We start from the raw sequence: 21,887 nt of genomic DNA on the forward strand, positions 1-21,887 counted from the left end.
AAATTTTATAGATTAAAGATTTTCAATTATGATTGCAAATAGGAGATATAATGTATAATTATTTTTATAAAATTTTTTGAGTTCAACATGTTAATACATTCAAAAAATTTCAACCAAACATTTTCATATTTTTATCAGAACAATTTTATATCAAATCCAAATCAAATACATTCAAAACATTTTTACTTTGGTTATCCAATAACAAATGGTCCTAGTTAAGTGAGACTTTACAAATGAATAACTAACTTTAAATTTGTTTCTTTTAAGGTAGATAGAACCAAACACTACTAGTACTAGTAACCTCTAATCAAACCCCAAGAGACTGAGGTCTAAATCAATTACATTTCTTACTATGAAATGTAAAAGTCAACTATTATATCCCATTGACAATGACTGAAAAGTCAACATTTATATCGTGTTGATGAGGGCCGAAAGGTCATCCATTATATTTCGTTGATTAGGGCCAAAGAAACCAGAGTCAAATACTTTGTTTTATTTATTCAAACTTACAAAAACATAATATCTCCATCTCCATATTTTCTATTATAAACAAAATAAAAGTTATAACATATTTTTCATGCAAAATATATTTGATTCATGTATAAAAACAAAGATGACATTTTACACATTTCTAAATAACATATAAAAAGAAAATTATTTTCTTTTATTGAGTCTGCATTAATTTCTCTTACTTAAAAGAAGCACTTAAAAACCTTTGAAAAAATTAATCTTGAAGAATCTACTCCTTACCTAACATAACAAAAAAAAAAAAAAATATTGTTATTACTATTTATCTAAAAAAATTATAAGTTTTACAATTCTAAAAATTTTATATATTAATATTATTATTTCTAATTATAAATATTAATTTAAGTAATCTATTCCTTATTTAAGTAAAATTAATAAGCTTCTAATTTATATAATATTATTTTCCCAATTTGTTTCTAAGAATATATAGCTAATTTAATTAAAGTACAATCTTATTTCATTTATTAAATTCTATTTGAACTTAACAATTTAATTAATGAGTTCTCAAAGTTAATTAGTTTTTTAAAGAAAATTTTCCTTATTTATTTAAATTAAATCTTTCCAAAACATATTCTTTTTTATTTATTTAAATTAAAATTTTCAAAAATATTTATTCGCATTATCCCCTCCAATCACTATAATTGTTTATCAAAAGTAGTTCCCACTAATTTTTATTTTTAATATTTTTTTTTCTCTCCCAACCCAACATCCAAATTATCTAAACACACTCACTCATAATAGAAAACCTTTTATTCATGAATCTATATCAATATTCTTTATTGGAGTTTGAACTCATTTCCTTTTGTTGATTATTTTTTAGGTACTCTTGGTTTAGACAAGAAGTGATAGTTAGAATGAAAATCATTCTCTTTTGAGATTTTTTGTTTAGAGTTTCATTTTGATTTATTGTTTGAATGTTAAAAAAAAAAAAAAAAATAGTAACTATTGAAATTGTTTTAAGGTTTTTAGTTTTAACAATGGTTTAACTTTTATTTTTGGAGTTGAGATTTTAGGATTGTAGTATGTTTTTATTTATTGTATATGATAATTTAGTAATTGATAACTTTGTGGTATAAGATACTTGTTTGAGTCATTTATATTTGAGTTTCCATGTTTGAAGTGTACAATAATTATCATGACCCGAGAGTAGATATTGGGACATGACAAATACAACTAAATGGAGCATTGTGAAAGACATAAATAAAATAGATATCATAGTATTTCCCAAGCCCAAGCTCATTTTTCTAATTTAGTCATGCAAATAACACAATACACAAATATTCAAATTGTATTTTTAATTTTTATAAATATTCTGGATGGTTCTAATTAATGTTTTTATTTTTAAAAACAAAAATTAAAAGAAAAAAATTCATCCATTCCGAGAATCTTTTACTAATTTCGATGGTTTATGGATAGGACATACATGACTTACAAGTGTTAATTTTTTATTTTATAAATTTTTAAAATCAAATATTTTACTAATTTCGTTCCAATAAGATATTGCTTCATTTAAAATTTTTAATTATTATTATCATTATTTTTAATTTAATTTAATTTTTTAATTCCATATTTAATATTTTTGTTTCCACATACTTTTACTTTCTGTTATTTACTTTCTTTTTTAGAATGACAATAGGGTGAGTTTTTTGGGTTACTCGTTTCACGTTTAATAAATAAGATTTAGGATGAAGAGAATCGAGTTAATACTGAGTTTGAGATTTTTTTTAAAGCAAAATATTTTTAATCATTCATAAATTTAAAAAAAATTCACGTACCCGAAATTGAAAATTAGGGTAGAAAATTAACTCTCCTCGATTGGCGTAAGTTTAAAAGAGCCCTAGTTGTAAAGAGTCAATTTGTTTGGTTGTATCCTTATAAGTTGTTTCCTCCACTTCTCTCTAACAAGGCCTTCATGGTATACTTTTGAACTCTTATGACTGAATTAATATTCACCAATCAACTGTATATAGAAAACTATTTGTTACAGGTAAATATTATGGCTTGGGTGTGTTATAAATATAAATTTATGTCAAAAAAATTATTATGAAACACTCAAACAGCTGTGTTGAGAGCTACGAGGTGGAGAAACAATTCAAAGTGATGTTCAAATCTAGTATGCAACTTATAATAACTAACTACTACGAAAAAAATCCTAAGAACAAATCTAAGAGACTAAACTATGTCTGTTGGCGCAAGTTTATCTCCTCATTCAGACCTCCAAACAAATGTCTAATTAAAAATTCCCTCTTGTGGTCCACCAAAGATTTTATTTCAAATGTCTGTAGCTGCACGTTCAAAAACATATCCGTTGGCGTCAGTTTATGTCCTCAATCTGACCGGAGAACAATGAATTAGATTCATAGGATAAGTTTCCGATCAATTCCCAAGCGATTGGTAGCTTATGATCTCCTATTAGAACCAAACTTTTATATCCGAAACTGTAAATTACTTTGTCTTGACTCATTTTCCTTGACTAATCTCAGGGACTGAGAAAGCAAAAGGTGACATCTCCTCAATCTGACCTCAATCCATGCTCTTAGAACAAAGAACGTTGCCTCTAAAACTCCCGGCGGATCCTATGAGATGCTGCTTCAGTTTATCTCCTCAAACTGATCAACTGAAGGCAACTCTCTTTCTATAAATTTGCCTCCTCATATGACCACTATGAAGCAAGCTCAGCCAAGCATTGGATAACAAGCACGTTGTTTCTTCAAGGTCTCAATCTTCTCTTCACAGCTTGCTATTCAATGGGGAGGGCTTCCCTGGTTTTTTTTTTTTCTTTCTTTCTACAGTCATTGTATTTATTTATTTGTTTTCTTCTAGTATATTTCATGGAAGCAGCTTTATTGGGTTAATTTCTTCCATCTCTGCATGGAAATCCGTAATGGAAAGATCACAGCGAGCGAGGGGGTCGGAGACACGGCCATGGACCGAAGAAGAAGACCAGAAGCTCATTAAAAGTATAAACGAATGGAAAACCGAATGTAAGACCAAAAATCGCCCTCTATCTTGGCTAGAAATCGCAGGGCAGGCAGCGCTGGCGAGGAATAGTTCGAGTTGTAGGAAGAGAGGGGAATATTTGGAGAATAAGCATTGAGTTTGCTGCATGGTCATGAATGCATCTTATGATAAACCTGGGCTTCGTATTACGTTGAAGGGTTAGACCCATTAATTTCTGCATAATATAATGGTTGGCTTATTGTACTCACCGATGAAATTATTCATCTTATAACGGTTAGACCCATGACTTGTGACCATCTATTTGAAGGAATTAAATATAACAAATAAATCCACCATTCTTACATTATTAGTTTTTTATTTTATTTATAGTTTTAATTACATTATGAGGAGTTTATAGCTTATAAAACAAAATAATAATAATAATAATAATATGGAATTCTTATAAAAACAAATTATATTATGCAACTTATAACAACTTATATATATATATATATATATGTTTAAATCTTGACTTGAATTGTTATAAAGATATATATATTTTTGGGTTATGCTTGAATTGTTCAAATATTGGCTTGAGTCTAATTCAAATTGAATTCAAGTTGATAATACTTAGCTTAAGTCTAACCCAAAAATCATTGCCCAAACATGCCTTAATTAGGTTGGGTTTAGGTTAAATTGGGCTAACTTGCCGACATTACACCCTAGAGGTGTGGTGAGAACTATAGAGTCAGGTGGAGAAACAATTTTAAGTCATTCAATTATCCTTTTTATTATTATGAAAAACCAAAAATCTAAATGGCTTAAAAGTACTTCTTTTCTAAAAATTGTAATTGTAAATTGATTTTTGAAAATTTTTAATGAGTCAAATTCAATTAATAAACTAATAAAACTTCATCTTTATTTTTTTTCTTTTTAATAAAAAATGGAAATGTGCAAGGCATTACTTCACTCTATTGATTCAAAATGTAAATGAAAAGCATTTTTAATTATTCATAAATTCCAAAAGACTCGCTAACCAAAATTGTTAAAGTAGTATTTACCATATTTCAAAATATTTAATTTTTTTAAGTGATCACATAATTAAGTCTTGGAGTTAGATTTACTATAAGATCACCGTCAACAAGATTTTTCTCATTAATAGATTTTATTCTAATTTTGGTTAATTTTACTTTTTATTTAAAATAAATTCTTTTCAACTCTTATCGATGACTTTTTACTACCTCATCATTTCATCGTCATCACCTTAAGCCACATCATTTTTTCTCTTAATTACCAAACACATTTACTATCCAGTGTGGACCATCCTTAGAGCCATTATTTGTTGTTTTTTAAAATTCTTTTAATTTGGTAAAAGCTATTATTCTATTAGAGCTTGTCTAGTTGTATGATTAAAAATCAATTTTTTATACTTAAAAATAAAAATATTATTTTAAAAAATTCATAATACTGTTTAATCATTATTCTCTATTTTTAAATTCTAAAAACAAAGTAAATAGATAACAATTTTCAAAGAACAATTAGAAATTATTTTCATCAATTTTTATAAGCAAAAGGAAAACATAGAGAAATTTTAAAATATCATGAAAACCAAATAAAGTTGAATATGGGATTATTTATCTTCTCTATTCATGATCTAATATCGATTTTGAAACTCTTCAAATATGATATTTTTTTTAATTTATATGTTCTTTTTTGAATTTCTTTTAACTAGTAAAAAATTTTCATTAAGTAAATAAATTTCAAATCAAACTAAATAAATATAATTTATTAATTTTAAAAAATAATTGAAATCTCAAAAATTAATTTAATTAGTATTAGAAAGTCATGAAACTCAATAACATTAAAAAGTCATAGACCAAATTTTATTTTAAATAACTTGATTAACCATGTCTATATTTTGGTTGAACCATATTAAAACCTCATATACCTTTGTGTGGATTATTTTATTTTTATGTTCTTGAATTAAAATTGTTTGCATTAAAGCTTTCATTGACATGTAAAACTTTTATTAAGAAAATAAATTTCAAATCAAACTGGATACATATAATTTATTAATTTTAAAAAATAATTTTAATATCCAAAACCAATTTAATTAGTATTATTAGAAAGTCATAGAACTCAATAAATTAAAATTAGAAAATCATAGGGCAAATTTTATTTTAAATGACTTGGTTAGCTTCTTCTTTTACATATATCACATTTTTATAATTTTTTACATTAGACAAATAAATTTCAAATCAAGCAAGACTTAATGTGTGGATTCATTAATGATTTAGTCATTTTTAAAAGTAAGTTAAAGTTCACATAGTCATCCAATCAATACAAAAAATTGGTTTATAACTACTATATTATTTTTCTTCTACGTAGAATCATATATATATATATTTCACTAGGAAAATAAACTTCAAATTAAATAAGACTTAATGTATTTGATTCATTAATGAGGTTAGTAATTTTTAGCAATAATTAGAAACTCAAATAGCGGATCCATTAATACAAAAAATAATGATAAAAATTAGTTCATAATGACTTTATTACTTCTTTTCACACATGATTAGATTTTTATAAGTTTTCTCACTAGAGAAATAAACTTCAAATTGAGCAACACTTTGTATTGAGATTATTAATGAGTTTAAGAATTTTTAAAGATTATTTAGAACTCAAAAACTAGATTCAATCACTACAAAAAATAATAACCAAAATCGATATATTATAATTACTTTTTCTCTTATACATCCAACTATATTTTTTAATTTTCTCATTAGGAGTGAGATATAATTAATAATTTAAATTTTTTAATGAAACTTTTAATTTATAAAAATAATTTAGAATTTAAAATTTTAATCTAATTAATTTCATATTAAATCAAAGTATTCTAGAATACCATCTTTGTAATTAAGTACTGTGTGCATGCAACGAAAATTGGTTTATTTTGCATATTAAAAAAATTAAAATTCATTTTTATTCATTTTAAATAAAAAATCAATTATGCTTTTATTAAGATATTAATAATATCCATATTTTTCTAACATATACTAAAATAGTATTTAAAAAAAATATATAATTTAAGATATTATTATGATATTACTTTTCATATTTTACTTTTATTTTTTAATTTATTCATTATTACAAAATAATTTTTATTTTCGGTAAGATTTGAACTAAATTTAACTAATATTATATAAATTGAATTTATAATGTTTTGACAAAATAAAAATAGAAAAATTATTTTTAAAAATAACATATCCAAAACTTTTTTTTTCTTTGTTTTTTCTTTCTTTTCTTTTCTTTTTTTTTTTTTTAACTTAAAAACAGTTTTTAAAATCAAGAAAAAAAACAGTAGTAGATACGAAAATTTCCGACGAAATCCCAAGCAGTTGATAGGTTGTCTCCTAATAGAACCAAACTTTTTGTAGTGCAAAATATTATGTGAAATGACTAAAGACACTAAACTATGTCCATGTCCGTTTGGTTTCAAACAAAAACGGAGAGAAAGAAGGGTGGGTAGTCTCAAATCAGATATGATGAAAGTGAAAAAGACTAGAGAGATTCTTGAACTCAACACTGACTTAAACGCACGCATGTCTCCTTCGATGGGGTTTGTCATCTTGGGGCCATTCGCAAGAGCTTCGGAAACTGCCACATGTAAACTGATCTTCCCCTTGTGTTAAGTTTCTCCATTTTTTCCTGTGAAAGGAAAGTTGAAAATCAGTTTGGAGATAGGAAATTAACCATTTTTTTGCCTGCTAGCTTTTCTAGAAACGACAAAAGGAGTTTGCTTTTAAGTTTGAAAATTTCCTCTCTTATCAGTTCCATACCACCACTATTATAATTTATTTGGGTGTTAAAGATTTTCTTCTAACAAGGCTTGTTGGATGAGAAAGATGGTAGACTGGAAATTCAACTCTAGTATGAAACTTATAATAAGTGATATTTTATGGAAATCTAGTATGAGAAATCATTCTAAGTGATACCCAAATCTAGTATGCAACTTATAATAACTAATCACTAAGAGAAAAATCCTAAGAACAAATCTGATTGATTAAACTATGTCCATTGGCGTCAGTTTGCATGTCCTCTTAATCTGACCTCAGAACAACTCCTATTAAAAATTCCCTCTTGTGGCCCACCAAAGATTTTCAAATGTTTGTATCTGCATGTTCAAAACCATGTAGGGTTGGCGTCAGTTTGAGCCAAATCCATGCTCTTGGCGTCAGTTTGAGCCAAATCCATGCTCTTAGCGTCAGTTTGGCGTCAGTTTGTAACTCCCTTCTATAAATTTCGCTTCAGTGTGTCTCAAACTGAAACTCTCTTCTATAAATTCCCTGAGCACATGACCACTATGAAGCAACCTCAGCCAAGCACATTGTTTCTTCAAGGTCTCAATCTCCTCTTGACAGCTTGCTTTTCAATGGCGCTTCCCTGGTTTTTAAGCTGTCATTGTATCTATTTTTCTTGTAGTATATTTCATGAAAATTTTATTGGGTTAATTTCTTCCATCTTTGCAGGAAAATCCATGATGGTAAGATCAGAGAAGCAGAGACCGCGATGGACCGAAGAAGAAGACCAGATGCTCTTTGAATAAGCAGAAATCCCGATCCACATCGGCCAGATATGGCAACGCTGGCAGGGCTGAGCAGGAGTGGTAAGAGTTGTGCGGAGAGATGGAATAACCATCTGGATCCTAATGCCAAGAGAGAGAACTTCTCCCAAGAGGAAGACGACGCCATCATCTGCTTCCAGACGCTCTATGGGAATAGGTAATGAGAATCATCCTCATACTTTTCCATTATAATATGATATGATAATTTGATCAGTTTGAGGAGTTTTTATGTTGTGTTGCAGCTGGGCAAGTATAGCAGCTCATCTTCCAGGGCGAACCGATAATGATGTGAAGAACCGCTGGTACAACCATTTGAAGAAGAAGAAGAAGATTGGGAGAAGTACACCCACAAAGTAGCACCGGGGATAAGCCACACGCCACACAACTCTTTCATCTCAACCACAATATTGATCCAAACGCAAGCTCTACACTGGTTTCAGTCTCACAAGAAATCGCCAACTCTTGGTCCACTTCTGAATTAGTATACCCAGAATTTGCAGGGGAATATATTATGAGTGATGATGAGATTATCCATCACTCTTTCGGGGGAGATTACTTTTGAGCCTTGGATTTCCGGACCGTTTTCAGCCTCACTGGAGAGCGAGTTCAGTCCAACTGAAGAAGTCACCAGATTTTGGTCTGCTTAAATATATATACATTGTCTCTTTCTACTAGTCATTATGCATAAGTTCCACATATAGATATATAGACACACAAGTTTCCATGTTCGTGAATCCATCTTATGATAAAGCTGTGTTTTGTATATGTTGAAGGGTTATTAGACGGTTATCAGACCCATAAATGTGGTCAAACATAGAATTCTCTTCGATTTAAAAGGTAATAAATTGACAAGAAGTGTATTGGCATAAACCTGGTGGATTGTTGAAGAAACCGGGAAGAACTTCGTAAGAATTTAATTTCCATTTTGAGAAAAGAGTTGATTTTGTGAGAATTTGTGTGAAGGAGTTTATCATAAAAGTAATCATTTTAAAAAAATATATTTCACATCTTGATTGTTTTTCAAAATGTTTATCAAAATAATCTTTAAGCTTTATTTCACTATTTTTATTTGTAATAAAATCACAATTAGTAAATATGGTTTTAATCTTAGAGCTAAATTCTCAGTTACCATGATTTTCTAGTAAAAAAATAAAAAAATAGAAAAATAAAAAATAAAAATATAACACTGATAGGTGTGAACGTAGATACTCTGATGAGTATTTTAAAATTAAATAAAGATTGACTTTTTTTTTATTTTTTTTAATTAAAAAAGCTTAGTTTTACAGTAAATTCTTTGGTGGTGTTTGTTTTTTTACTTAATTCTAAATAAAAACTTAATACTTAATAGTATTAAATATTAGGTTATTTGTTTGTGTTGTATTTTATTGTTATTAAGTATTAAAAAGTAAAGAACAATTAATATGTTTTTTTTTATTTAGAAAAAAGTTATATGTTTTGATTTTTTCTATTTAATAAAAAATTTATAATAAATTATAAAAAAATAGAAAAACAAACTATCTAAATTCTGAAAATAAATTATTTTCAATAAAAAACCAAAAAAACAAATATAAACTTAGGTGGTGTTTGTTTTTTTACTTAATTCTAAATAGAACCTTAATACTTAATAGTATTAAATATTAAGTTATTTGTTTTTGTAGTATTTTATTTCTATTAAGTATTAAAAAGTAAAAAAAACTAATATGTTGTTTTTTCTATTTAGAAAAAGCTACATATTTTTTGCTTTTTCTATTTAGTAAAAAGTTTATAATAAGTCATGAAAAAGTTGAAAAACAAACCACCTAAGTTCTAAAACTAAATTACTTTTAGTAAAAAGTCAAAAAAACAAACACCGTCTTTTTGTCCATGTGGAAATCAGAGGGTCAGTTTTCATGAGACGGATGTCAGATACAAACGGATGAGTAGGATGTCGGATTCAAACGGCAGAAAAAGAGTGAAAGAATAGGTAGGATTGAGACGGATGTCAGATACAAACGGATGAGTAGGATGTCGGATTCAAAAGGCGGAAAAAGAGTGAAAGAATAGGTAGGATTGAAACTGATGGTCTACTTTTGGAATTTCCAACTTTATGAACCTTTTATTATTGAAAATTGAAATTGCAACATCAAAGAGTCTTTTCAAAGTGTCATTGTTCCCTATTTTACTGCAATCGGCCCTCTGCCATTTGCCCTTTGCCCTCTGGCATGTTTGTTCCAATAAAGCCGCTGTGTTTGTTGGGGTCAGTTTGGTAATAATTACTAAGAGAAAAATCCAAAATCCTAAGAACAAGTCTAAGTGATTATACTGTCCGTTGGTGTCAGTTTATCTCCTCAATCTGATCTGAGAACGAATTTTTTTATTAAAAGTTCCCTCTTGTGGTGGTCCACCAAAGCTATTATTTCAAAAGCTTGTAGCTGTATGTCGGTTGACGTCAATTTATCTCCTCAATCTGACCCAAGTTCATGCTCTCAAAACAAAGAAAGTTGCCTCTACAACTCGTGGCGGACCCCATTTTCTCCAATGAGAAAATTTCTGTACTCAAACTGACATAAAGGCATGTGTCCTCAATGAGATGGCTTCAGTTTATCTCCACAAACGGATCATCAACTGAAGGAAACTCTCTTGTATAAATTTCCTTCCCGAAATTAACCACTATGGAGCAAGCTCAGCCAAGCATTGGATATCAATCACATTGTATTAACAAAAATGGCAGTTTGAAACAACAGCAGAGGGAAGCCGATTTATGAGGAAAAAAAATTGCACTTTGAAATGCACATGACCAATATTTGAGGGGCATACCAACTTGTATTAAGAAAGAAAGACCAACTTCCACAACATGACAATTCTTCCTTTCAACTCACCCCCCTCCTTCCATCAAACCGAACACATTGAACTTTACTATCAAAGTGTCTTTCAACCATGGCTTGAAAACGTTGGAACATAAGTAAAGCTTATCTTTAGTTTCCAAAAGATGCAACCATGAGAATATGCTAAAATCATCAACTAGCAAGAAGAAATATTGAACACCATTAATAGAAACTATAGGAGCTGCACCCCAAAGATCAACATGGATGAGACCAAATGGTTTTGCTGCTCTAGAAGTGAACCTTGCAAATGGCAAACAATGGCTTTTAGCCAACTAGCAAGACGCACAAACAGAGTTATTATTGTCATGTTTCAAAGGTATTTTACAAAGAGATAAGATTTTGGAAACAACATCAAAAGAGGGATGACCAAGTCTATTACGCTAGAGCCTCAAAGAACCAACATCTTAAGTACTACTAGTAGAATAAAAGGCTAGTGGATGACCAACATCTCTTGTTGTAGTAGGAAGTTTATAGAGACCCTTCTCATTTTTTCCTCAAAGAAGAGCAAGTCTCGTTTTTTGATCCTTCACCACAAAATGAGAAGAATGAAATTCAACAAAGGTGCCATTGTTTGACCAAAATCGTTGCACACTAACTAAGTTGGTTGTAATAGCATTGAAAACCAAAGAACCACTTGAAGAGGCAAGAGAAAATTTACCAATATTTGCAATAGATAAACCCTTACCATCTCCAACAATTACTTTGTCACCATCGATAAATGGATTATGGATCATTAAATTGTTAAGATCGAATGTGAGATGATGTGTAGCTCCTGTATCAAGAAACCAAGAAGTGTCTCCCATTGTTGTAGAAGTTGCAGTCATAGCCTGAGGATTATTAGAAGTGGAATGTTTAGAATCTTTTGGCTGATAATTAGAGTTAAACCGATACCAGCATTGTAAAGCAGTGTGCCCGAACTTAGAACAAATCTGACACCGAGGCTTGAAAGTTCCAAATGAGTTACCACTATTGTTTATGATTTGTCTAGTAGCAGAATTCTTTGTTTTAAAATTCTGATTGTTAGAATTATGAAAGGTACCACAAGAAAATTGACCATTTCCTGAGATATGTCCGATATTTGGACGAAAATTAGAATTGTAGGTTTTCTTCATGTTTTTTTGTTGCTGAAACAGAGCAGCATTTGCTTGGATCAGAGTTTGTTCTTCTATAGATCTTTGTCCTTCAAGACGTCGTTCAAAAACCATGAGGCGTCTTTGCAATTTTTCAACAGAGATTGGTTCAGCATGTGAAGTAATGGTGGCACTACAAAAGGATTGTACTCAAGGCCTAATCTACCCAGAATTGCCATAATATGATCTTACTCTGACACTAGTTCTCCAACAGCAGTCAGATTGTCACAAATATTATGTATTCGTAGCATATAGTCAAGCATGTTCAAGCCATCTTTATGTATAGTTTGAAGATGCAGACGAAGCTCCATCATATGAGCTAGAGAAGCAGAAGCGAAACTACATCGTAAAAATTCCCAGATTTCATGAGCTATATTGTTACTCATGATTTGAGTCATCATCAGTTCGGTGAGTAAGAAGTAAATCCTCGATTTTGACGCTGTCAAGTAATGTATTCTGAATTTACAACTAGAGATTTAATTATTGTGGTAGAGGTAGAATTTGGATCAGGTAGAAAATGTGGTGGACATGGTCAGGTTCCATCAAGAATATCATCAAACCCGCTTGCAATGACCACATTAAGCATTTGATTGCGCCATATGAGGAAGTTATTGCGATCGAGTTTGATTGTAAGAGATTGATCGAGTGATGGAAATTATTGATTCATCATTTGAGAAGTATTTTGTTCCGTAATTAGACCAGATTTAGTAGTTGGAATTTCTCTAGAATCTTGCAATAGGGTCACATTGGTTGAGTGATCTTCCCTAGTTGCAGGCTTTGATACCATGTGAGATTTGAAAGAAAGTTGAATAGAATAAAATTTAAAATAGAGTGAAACAAAGGTTTCTTGAACTTCTGAAAGACTTTATTCTTTGAGTTTTCTTCTACTTTGTGAGAAGTGATTCTACATATTTATATGTATTTGAAGTTAGTTATACCTTATAACTAATTATATAACAATACCAAAACTAATCATCTAGATACAGGTTTCTAACTAATTTAGTTTAATTACAACTGTACATGGCATAACATCTTCAAGGTCTCAATCTTCTCTTCACAACTTGCTATTCAATGGGGCTTCGCTGGTTTTTAAGCAGTAGTATATTTGATGGAAAATTTATTGGGTTGATTTCTTCCATCTTTTCAAGGAAATCCATGATGGCAAGACTAGAGGAGCAAAGACCGCGATGGACCGAAGAAGAAGACCATAAGCTCTTTGAATGTAAAAGTAGAAATCCCCATCTATCTTGGCCAAATATTGCAATGCTGGCAGGACTGGAGAGAAGTGGCATGAGTTGTAGGAAGATGTGGAATAATAGTTTGACTGAAGACAATACCATCACTTGCCTGTAGTGGCTTTATGGGAATAGGTAATGAGAATTCATACTCATATTTTTCCATTATGAGATGATATGATAAGATATGATAGTGTGGTCAGTTTGAGTTTGAGTTGGGCATTAATAACAAAAAAATAATCTTCGAGGGTGACACTAGAACAACCATTTGAAGAAGAAGCTTGGGATAAGTACTGATTAGAATATTCTTGACCCACAAGGTTCTTTCATCTGAACCTAAATATTCCAAATGCAAGCTCCATTCCTACACCCATTTTAGCCTCATAAGAAATCGCCAACCCTTGGTTCACTTCTGAAGCCTACCTGAAATTTCTTGGGGATGATGAGACTATCAATTCCTCTTTGATTTTAGGGTTTGCTTCTTTGATTCCCAACATTCATCCAAATGTGACCAATTTCAAGGGAGATTACTTTGAGCCTTGGATTTCTGGACTGGTTTAAGCCTTAGTGGAGAATGGGCTCATGCCAATTGAACATGTAATGACCTGGTATTTTAGGCCATGTTGAAATTTCTAAGTTTGAAAAGTCTTCTATTGGATGGTGGTTGAAAAGTTAAAAAGACAATTTGAGTATACGTGTTAATTTTGGATTGACGAAATTCGAAATATTTTATTGGTCATTTAAGCGAGTTGAATTTTTTGTGCCTCGTGAGCTTTATGGAAGAAAATTTCTTAGGATCGTAGAAATTAAAAATTTTCGAAAATGAAAATAGAAAAAAAAAATGAAAAATGAAAAATAAATTAATTAAAATTAATTCCTTCACGTTGAATCTTTTGAGAAGATCTCTTATATACTTTGCTTGATTGATGAAGATTCCTTCCTTTAGTTGCTTGATTTGAAGTCCAAGAAAGAAGTTGAGCTTTACCTATGATTTGATTTTGTGGGTGATTGATGACAAACTTCCATTCTTTAGGGAGGTTTTGGCTTGATTCACCTTGTACTTATTGAGGAGGGAGTAGTGCCAATGGTGATCTTTCTTCCTTAGGATCCACTCCATTCTCTTCTTGTTGTCTTCTATCTTCAATTTGCAATCTTCCCATGTAGGTCTCCAAACCTAAATCATCATCAACACTCTTTCTTGGAGAGAATTGTTAGATTCATAAAAAAAATAACATGGATGGACTCTTTTACAACTATGGTTCTTTTGTTGAAAACTCTAAAAGCTTTACTTGAAGTCGAGTAACCAAGGAAAATTCCAATATCTGATTTTGCATCAAATTTTCCAAGATTGTTTTTGGTGTTTAATATAAAATATTTGCATCCAAAGACTTTGAAATAGCTAATGTTAGGTTTTTTTTGTTTTTCCAAAGCTCATAGGAGGTTTTCTTAAGTATGAGCCTTAATAAAATTATATTTAAAACATAATAAGAGGTGTTAACTACTTCGACCCAAAAATATTTTGGAAAATTGTTTTCATTTAGCATGGTTCTTGCCATTTCTTGAATGGTTCTATTTTTCCTTTCAACTACCCCATTTTGTTGAGGAGTTCTATGGACCGAAAAATTGTTGTCAATTCCATGTTCATTGCAATAATTTTCAAAATCAATATTTTCAAATTCTCTTCCATAATCACTTCTTATACAAGTAATTGCAAAACCTTTTTCATTTTGAACTTTATTGTAAAACTTTTAAAACTCATAAAAGACTTCATTCTTTTGACTTAAAAACAAGACCCATGTGTATCTAGAGAAGTCATCCACAATAACATAAGCATAAGACTTTCATTCAAAACTTAGTGTCTAGAGAGAGACAAAATAAATCCATATGCAATAACTCAAGTGGCCAAGTTGTGGAAATGAAGTTTTTGTTTTTAAAAGAGCTTTTGATTTGCTTTCCCACTTAACAAGCTTCACAAACTTTATCTTTAGGAACTAATGTTATTGCCCATGAACAGTAACGACGTATTTTTTGGGTATTATTTCTCCAATTTTCCTTGTTTTTTTTTTTTCCAAAAGAGATTATATAATCCAAGGCTATATGTACTCTTGATGTATTTGGTAGCCACTAAAGATTAGTCCATAGAAGACAAGTGTAACCCATTATTGTTAATAGTGGAAGTTTGAACTGGACCAGGTCCTGTGGTTTTTTCCTTCGCATTGGGGGGTTTTCCACATAAAAATTCTTGTGTTTGATTTATTTTTCGGTTGCATGAGTTCATTTATTTATTGATGCTAGTTGCTATTACCTATTTAATTTTGCACAAAGAAAGGGTAGAAAAATCTTGGTGTTTGTTGGAATATTGTGAATTCACCCTAACAAGTGGTATCAGAGCAAAGTTGATTAGTAGTGGGATCTCTTGTGTGAATTAAATGGAAGAGGCTGGTAGTGGAATGATTAAACTCACAACTTCCAATTATTCAATTTGAAAGACTAGGATGAAGGATATTCTATATTGCAAAGAGTTGTTTGAGCTCATTGAATGTAGGGGTTATAAGCCAGTTACTACAACTGAGGATGAGTGGAAGAAATTAAATAGGAAAACCATTGGATAGATTAGGCGGTGGGTTGATCAGAATGTCTTCCATCATGTAGCCAAAGAAGTTGATGCATATAGCCTTTGACAAAAATTAGAAAGTCTTTATGAGAGAAAAACTGCACAAAACAAAACCTTTATGATAAGAAGGCTTGTGAATTTAAAGTACAAGGATGGTAATAGTGTTGCAGAACATCTCAATAATTTTCAGAGACTATTGAATTAGTTGTCTACCAAGAAGCTTGAGTTAGATAAGGAGGTATATACTTTACTTTTGTTGAGTTCCTTAACAAATAGTTGGAAAACTTTGGTAGTATCTTTGAGTAATTCAGCCCCAAATGGTGTGATAACTGTCAACATGGTAAAAAAACATGTTTAATGAAGAGACAAGAAGAAAAGAGTTAGGTATTTCCTCTAATACAGAAGCACTTGTTATAGAGATGCATGGGAGAAGTAAAAGTAGAAAACCTTCTAGTGATTATAATCGTGACAAGTCAAGGGGAAAGTCAAAGTCCTGAAAACAAATAAAGTGTTTTTATTGTGACAAGTCAGGGCACATTAAGAGAGAGTGTAGAAAATTCAAAAGAGAATAGTTTAAAGGAAAAGGTGAAGAACAGAAAAAGGAAAAAGACATTGCAGTAGTTGCATATGATGTTGATATGATCATTGTTTGTGATGATGCGTGTGTAAACCTTGCATGCTAGGATTCTACTTGGGTGGTTGATACAACAACATCGTTTCATATTATTACACGTAGAGATTTCTTTTCTTCCTACACCAATGGCAGTTTTGGTTAGGTTAGGATGGGTAATGAAGAAAAATATGAAAATTTTGGCATGAGAGATGTAGAGCTAGAAACTAGCATTGGGTGCAAATTGGTTCTGAAAGATGTTAGACATGTTCTTGAAATGCGCTTTAATTTGATCTTTGTTGGGAAGCTTGATGATGAGGGCTACTGTTAGCCCCTTAGACCCTTGCCTTAACCATGGAGGAATAGGCCTCATGGGTAGGCCTTGCACCCATGAAAAGCCTAGGATGAAAGCAGGGAAATCCTGGAGGTTTGGTGGTTCAAACTCCAGGAGCCATGTGAGGAGGCCGTGGGCGAGCCAGACGCGCACCGCGCACCACGAGCGAGCCAGACGCGCACCACAGGCTAGCCAGATCCGCATCGTGAGCAGGCCAGACGCGCACCGCACACGTACTGTGGGCGAGCCAAACATGCACCGCGTGCTCACCAGATGGGCATTGCGTGCGCACCTGACTTAGGTGGTGCAGATGAAGGCTGAGGGACTTGGAAATTTTAATTTATAATTAAAATTATTATTCCATTATGCCTCCTCAGACATATTGATGTCTCCTCAAGAAACAATGAAAATGGCTCGTATTGCTTTTTAGAGGGGGGTAGGTGACTCAAAGAAGGGAGCCACCAAGAGAAGCCTTGACCGCACCAAGGGGGCACCATGGCACGGCCTTGGGCGTGCCTAAAACACACGACACGACTCGAGCACACACACATGGGCTCCACAACATGTGTGGTGTGCACCTCGTGGCCGCAACGGCACGGGGCCTGGTACGGCCTGCTCCCTCCTGCGCAGGCACGAGGGCGCCTAAGCCTTGTGCGGTGAGCCAACTGATGAAACCATGGGTGCAATGCCATGACCTGATGGCTCCAAGCGATAGTTGACTTGCACCAAGATGCCTACGCACAGCACAGGGGCGCAATGCCCTATGCACCAAGAGGGATCAGCCATGGGCGCAATGCCATGGCTCGTTGCTGGGAAGTTGGGAAGTAAGCAACAAGCCCAAGCCATGGGCACCTAGACATGGCACGGGCTCATACATCAGTGTGAGGAAGGCACACTGATGCACCAGACGCTTGGTCAGATGGGTGGTGCACGCTGCCTGGCTCAAAGGGCCTTGATCAAAGACATGCTGATGGACACCCGATCACAAGAGGCACCTTGTGGGGAAGGAGTCGGCTTGTTAGGGGGACTCTTCAGCAGCTTGGCGAGCAAGACCTAAGGAGATGGCAGTGCAGCTAGCTAGTGGCAACTAGCTTAGACAACCAGTGACCAAGTCAAGCCGTCATTTGACTTGCAGTTGGCTAAGGGATGATGGCTGATGCAAGTGGGTGGCATGTGCAGGCCACTATCTGGGTGGTGGGTGATTATGCAGGGCAGTTGAGGGTGGTTCTAGCCAGTTGCATAACCACCAAAGTTGGCTCCAAGATTTGAATTGGGAAATTCAAATTGGTAACTGCAGCTTGAGTATTTTAAAAGGGCTCCTGTAGCCTTGAAATAGAGAGAGAGAGTTTTGGGAAAAGGGTTCCTTCTTGTATGCCTTGGGTGAGAGCATTGTACTCTGGTTCAGGAAACAATTTTGTCTTGTAAGAGTGATTAATACAAGTTGGGAAAGGATTTCCGTAACCTCGTGTGTCCCTATTGCTTTGTTATTTCTATGTTCTACTCTGTTTTTCTAAACGCTGGGAAGGAAAGGTTGGCTAAGGACGGGTCCTTAGCACCGCGCACTCGTGAAAAATTTAGTGAAATATTCAGGGGTGTGACAGTTACCATAGTCACCTTGGAGAGGGTAAGTGGAAGCTTGCTAAGGGTTATCTTGTTTTAGCTAGGGGGAAGAAAAACAATACCCTCTACAAAACAGAAGCGAGACTAGTCAAGGGAGAAGTGAACATTGTTGAGAATGAAGCCTCTACTGAGCTATGACATAAGCGGCTTGGTCACATGAGTGAAAAGGGATTTCAGGTTCTTGCTAGAAAGAAGCTTCTACCAGTTAAAGGTATGTCACTATTACCTTGTACACATTGTCTGTTTGGAAAGCAAAGTAGAGTTGCATTTCATAGATTTCCTTCACGTAAAAAACCAAATATTCTTGATTTTTTGAAAATTGAATTTTTTAAAATTGGAGTTTTGGAAATTATTTGAAAATTGAAGTTTTGAAAATGATTTAAAAGAGGATTTGTAAAAATCAAATTTTGATGCGTGAGGATAAAGAATAAAAAGGATAAGGGCACATGTACTTCAAGGATGGCCCACCAAAGGTGGCCATATATGCATGGAGAGCTTTGATGCATGTGAGAGGAAGACACATCAAAATTCTTCCAATTGGGGTTTAAGATGCCTTATAAGGTCAAGATGTTGTTGGATATCTAGGATTCAATGGTTGATTTGGGCTAAGACATTATCAACATTTCATAATAGGGGTTCTTCTGACACTGTGTTGAGTCTGCCTGTTTTAGTTGAGGATTGTCTCGATTTTTAATCATCTTCCCAATGTCAACAGTTTGCATTTGTCACAACTGAACCCACACATTGAAGGGTATCATTTATTCTGAAAATTTGAAGTGCCCCTGCTCAAAGCTCATGACTATTGGCTTTGCCACTTGTGAAAAATTCCATGCCACTATTAACTTGTCATTCACCATTTTCTTGCACTGTGCTTTATGTGATTAGTGAGTTACCAGCTCTTGAAAGTGAAGTAATGAATCTCCACTTTGAATGAGGGTCTAAGTTCTCCCTGAACTACACCAGCTTACTGCCTATTTACACTTGGCAGCACACATTATATTCTTGTGTCCCACGTCAGTAGAGTGAGCTTCGGGACGGTAAGGGCATAGTATTGTTGTGACCTATGGGATGTGAGTGGCGCAAACCCGACCATGAAGAAGTGCAGGTGAGGGAACGAGATGAGGTTAACGACAAACTTCTAGAGATCTAAGTTGGATTAATCTGGGAGGCAAAGGCAGCAAGTTACTTGAACTTCAAGCTTGACGAGGCCATTTTTCCAATGTCGAATAGAAGCCTCTTGTCATTAACAATTCTCCAGCAAAAGGAAATGAGGAAGATCACCACACACTACTTCAAGTTGACATCAAAATCCTTCTCCCTGTATGATCTCATAAGACTCCACCTCTACTTCTCTAATATGGCGTCAAGGTGGGTTGGTGTCTAAGCTAGCAATAATGCCGGTGAGTTAGTCTTCTTCATACTAAGGAGCTCACAAAACCACTTGAAGGCCGTACCCATTTGTTAATGTCGAAAAACAGCTAGTGGTTTTAGGTATATGACTTGAGGTTACATTTCCAAAAGCAATCGAAAGAGAGGGACTGAAACGAGAGAGGTCGTGGAGTACAAGGAATATCCAACAAGTTTCCAAAAGCTATTTGAACTTTCAAATAATTTTCAAAATAATGGTAGGAGTTTTTTTTGAAATAAAGAGGGTCCCGAGAAACAAAGCATGCTCTAAACAATTCAATTCATTAAACTAGACCCCCATTTCATGCTATGCTTAATGGATCTAAGCAGGTGAACAAATAGTGAGCATTCGTACGATTAATCAAATATCAAGTTCAAAGAAAACAATCCATATATCAATCATTTATAGGGGAAATCAAAGAAACCAGAAATGGAACAAAACATAGCAAGTATGAAACGAACTCAACTTCAACAAAACCTAATCCACAACAAATGATGTTCAAGTAGCAAGACAAAATGATGAAAAACAATGAAAATGAGAAAAAATGAATAAGAGATTTGCAAAGAATTCATACATGAGGGTGTTCCTCTAATCCTCCAAAAAATAGTAAACTTTCCTTCTCCTTGCCCTCCCAAACATCTCACTCTTCATTTGAAATCCTACTTTAATCCATGAGTTTCGACCACTTGAGTATATTCTACCATAATCCGGGTGACCCCTAGCTCCAACTTTTTCTCTAACCCTACTCTACTTCGCTTTGCTCTGTTTTTTTCCTCCCTGTTTTCACCCTCTCCCAACTACTCTATTGCTCCCCGTTCAACAAAAAAGTCTCTCCCTCAACCAACACCATGGCAAAGTGGTCATGCCTTTGCCACACGTTTCATGCAACTTTGAACACTTGTGGAGGTCGTTCCCCACTCCTCCTAATGAAAACAAAAAAAACCAGCTCCTCCCAGTCCAAAGAAGGGTTTACAAGTGGGTTCCACAAATTTTTTTTGTAATATTAATTTTTATTTTTATTTTCGTGTTGTTTAGAAAATTTTGCAAACATCAAATTTATGTTTTCATTTTTTGAACTTGATTTTCCACAAAATAAAAATGAAAAAAAAATGTATAATTTAAATTAATTAAAAGGTTATATATTTTCAATTTATTTGATGTTATATAAAAAGTAAAATAAATTTGAAAAAATATATAAAAATAATTTATTGACTTCAAATCATTTTTCTTTCCTTGATTTTTTTTAAAAATTTTTTCCCTCGCATTTTTTTAGAATGAAACATAACCTTAATTATTTGAAACCAAGTAATCGATGAATTTGTTTGGAGGAATTTTTTGTTCCTATCAAAAATAATTTTAAAATTATCATATATTCGGATTTCACATAAACTTGTCGTTTTGCCAATGTCGTGAAGATATGTTCTCATGCAAAAGGACATTTATTTATGAATATTAGGAAAGATGACAACATAGTGGTAAATATTTTAAAAATGAACAAATATTAAATTATTCAAAGAAAAAGCCCATATGGATGCATATTTATGTATGGTTATTTTATTAGAAATTTAGAAATGATATGTCTGGCTGCATTTTTATTCTTTTTTTAAAGTTTTTTTTTTCAAAAATTAAAATTTTAAGAATAATAATTTAAAAAACCATTTCAATTTTTATTTTTAAAATTTGATGATAAAAACTATAAAAAATAAAAGTGCCAATTTTTTTTTAATATCACAATTTTTTTTTTAAAAAAATTTAAAATGAGAATAGCAGGTATTTTCAAAGAATGATTTTTAATTTCTTTCAATTATTTTTGAAGGATTGTTTTAAAAAATAATTATACGAATATAAAAATAATTAAAAATAAATTACTATAAATAAAAATTATTTTTAAAATATATTTAAAAATATAGGAAATAATTAACAAACATTTTAAATTTTTTTTTTTGTTTTATAAAATATTAGAGAACAATTTTTAAAATT

Source organism: Vitis riparia, chromosome 16, assembly GCF_004353265.1.
Source record: "Vitis riparia cultivar Riparia Gloire de Montpellier isolate 1030 chromosome 16, EGFV_Vit.rip_1.0, whole genome shotgun sequence".
NCBI classification, from domain to species: domain Eukaryota; kingdom Viridiplantae; phylum Streptophyta; class Magnoliopsida; order Vitales; family Vitaceae; genus Vitis; species Vitis riparia.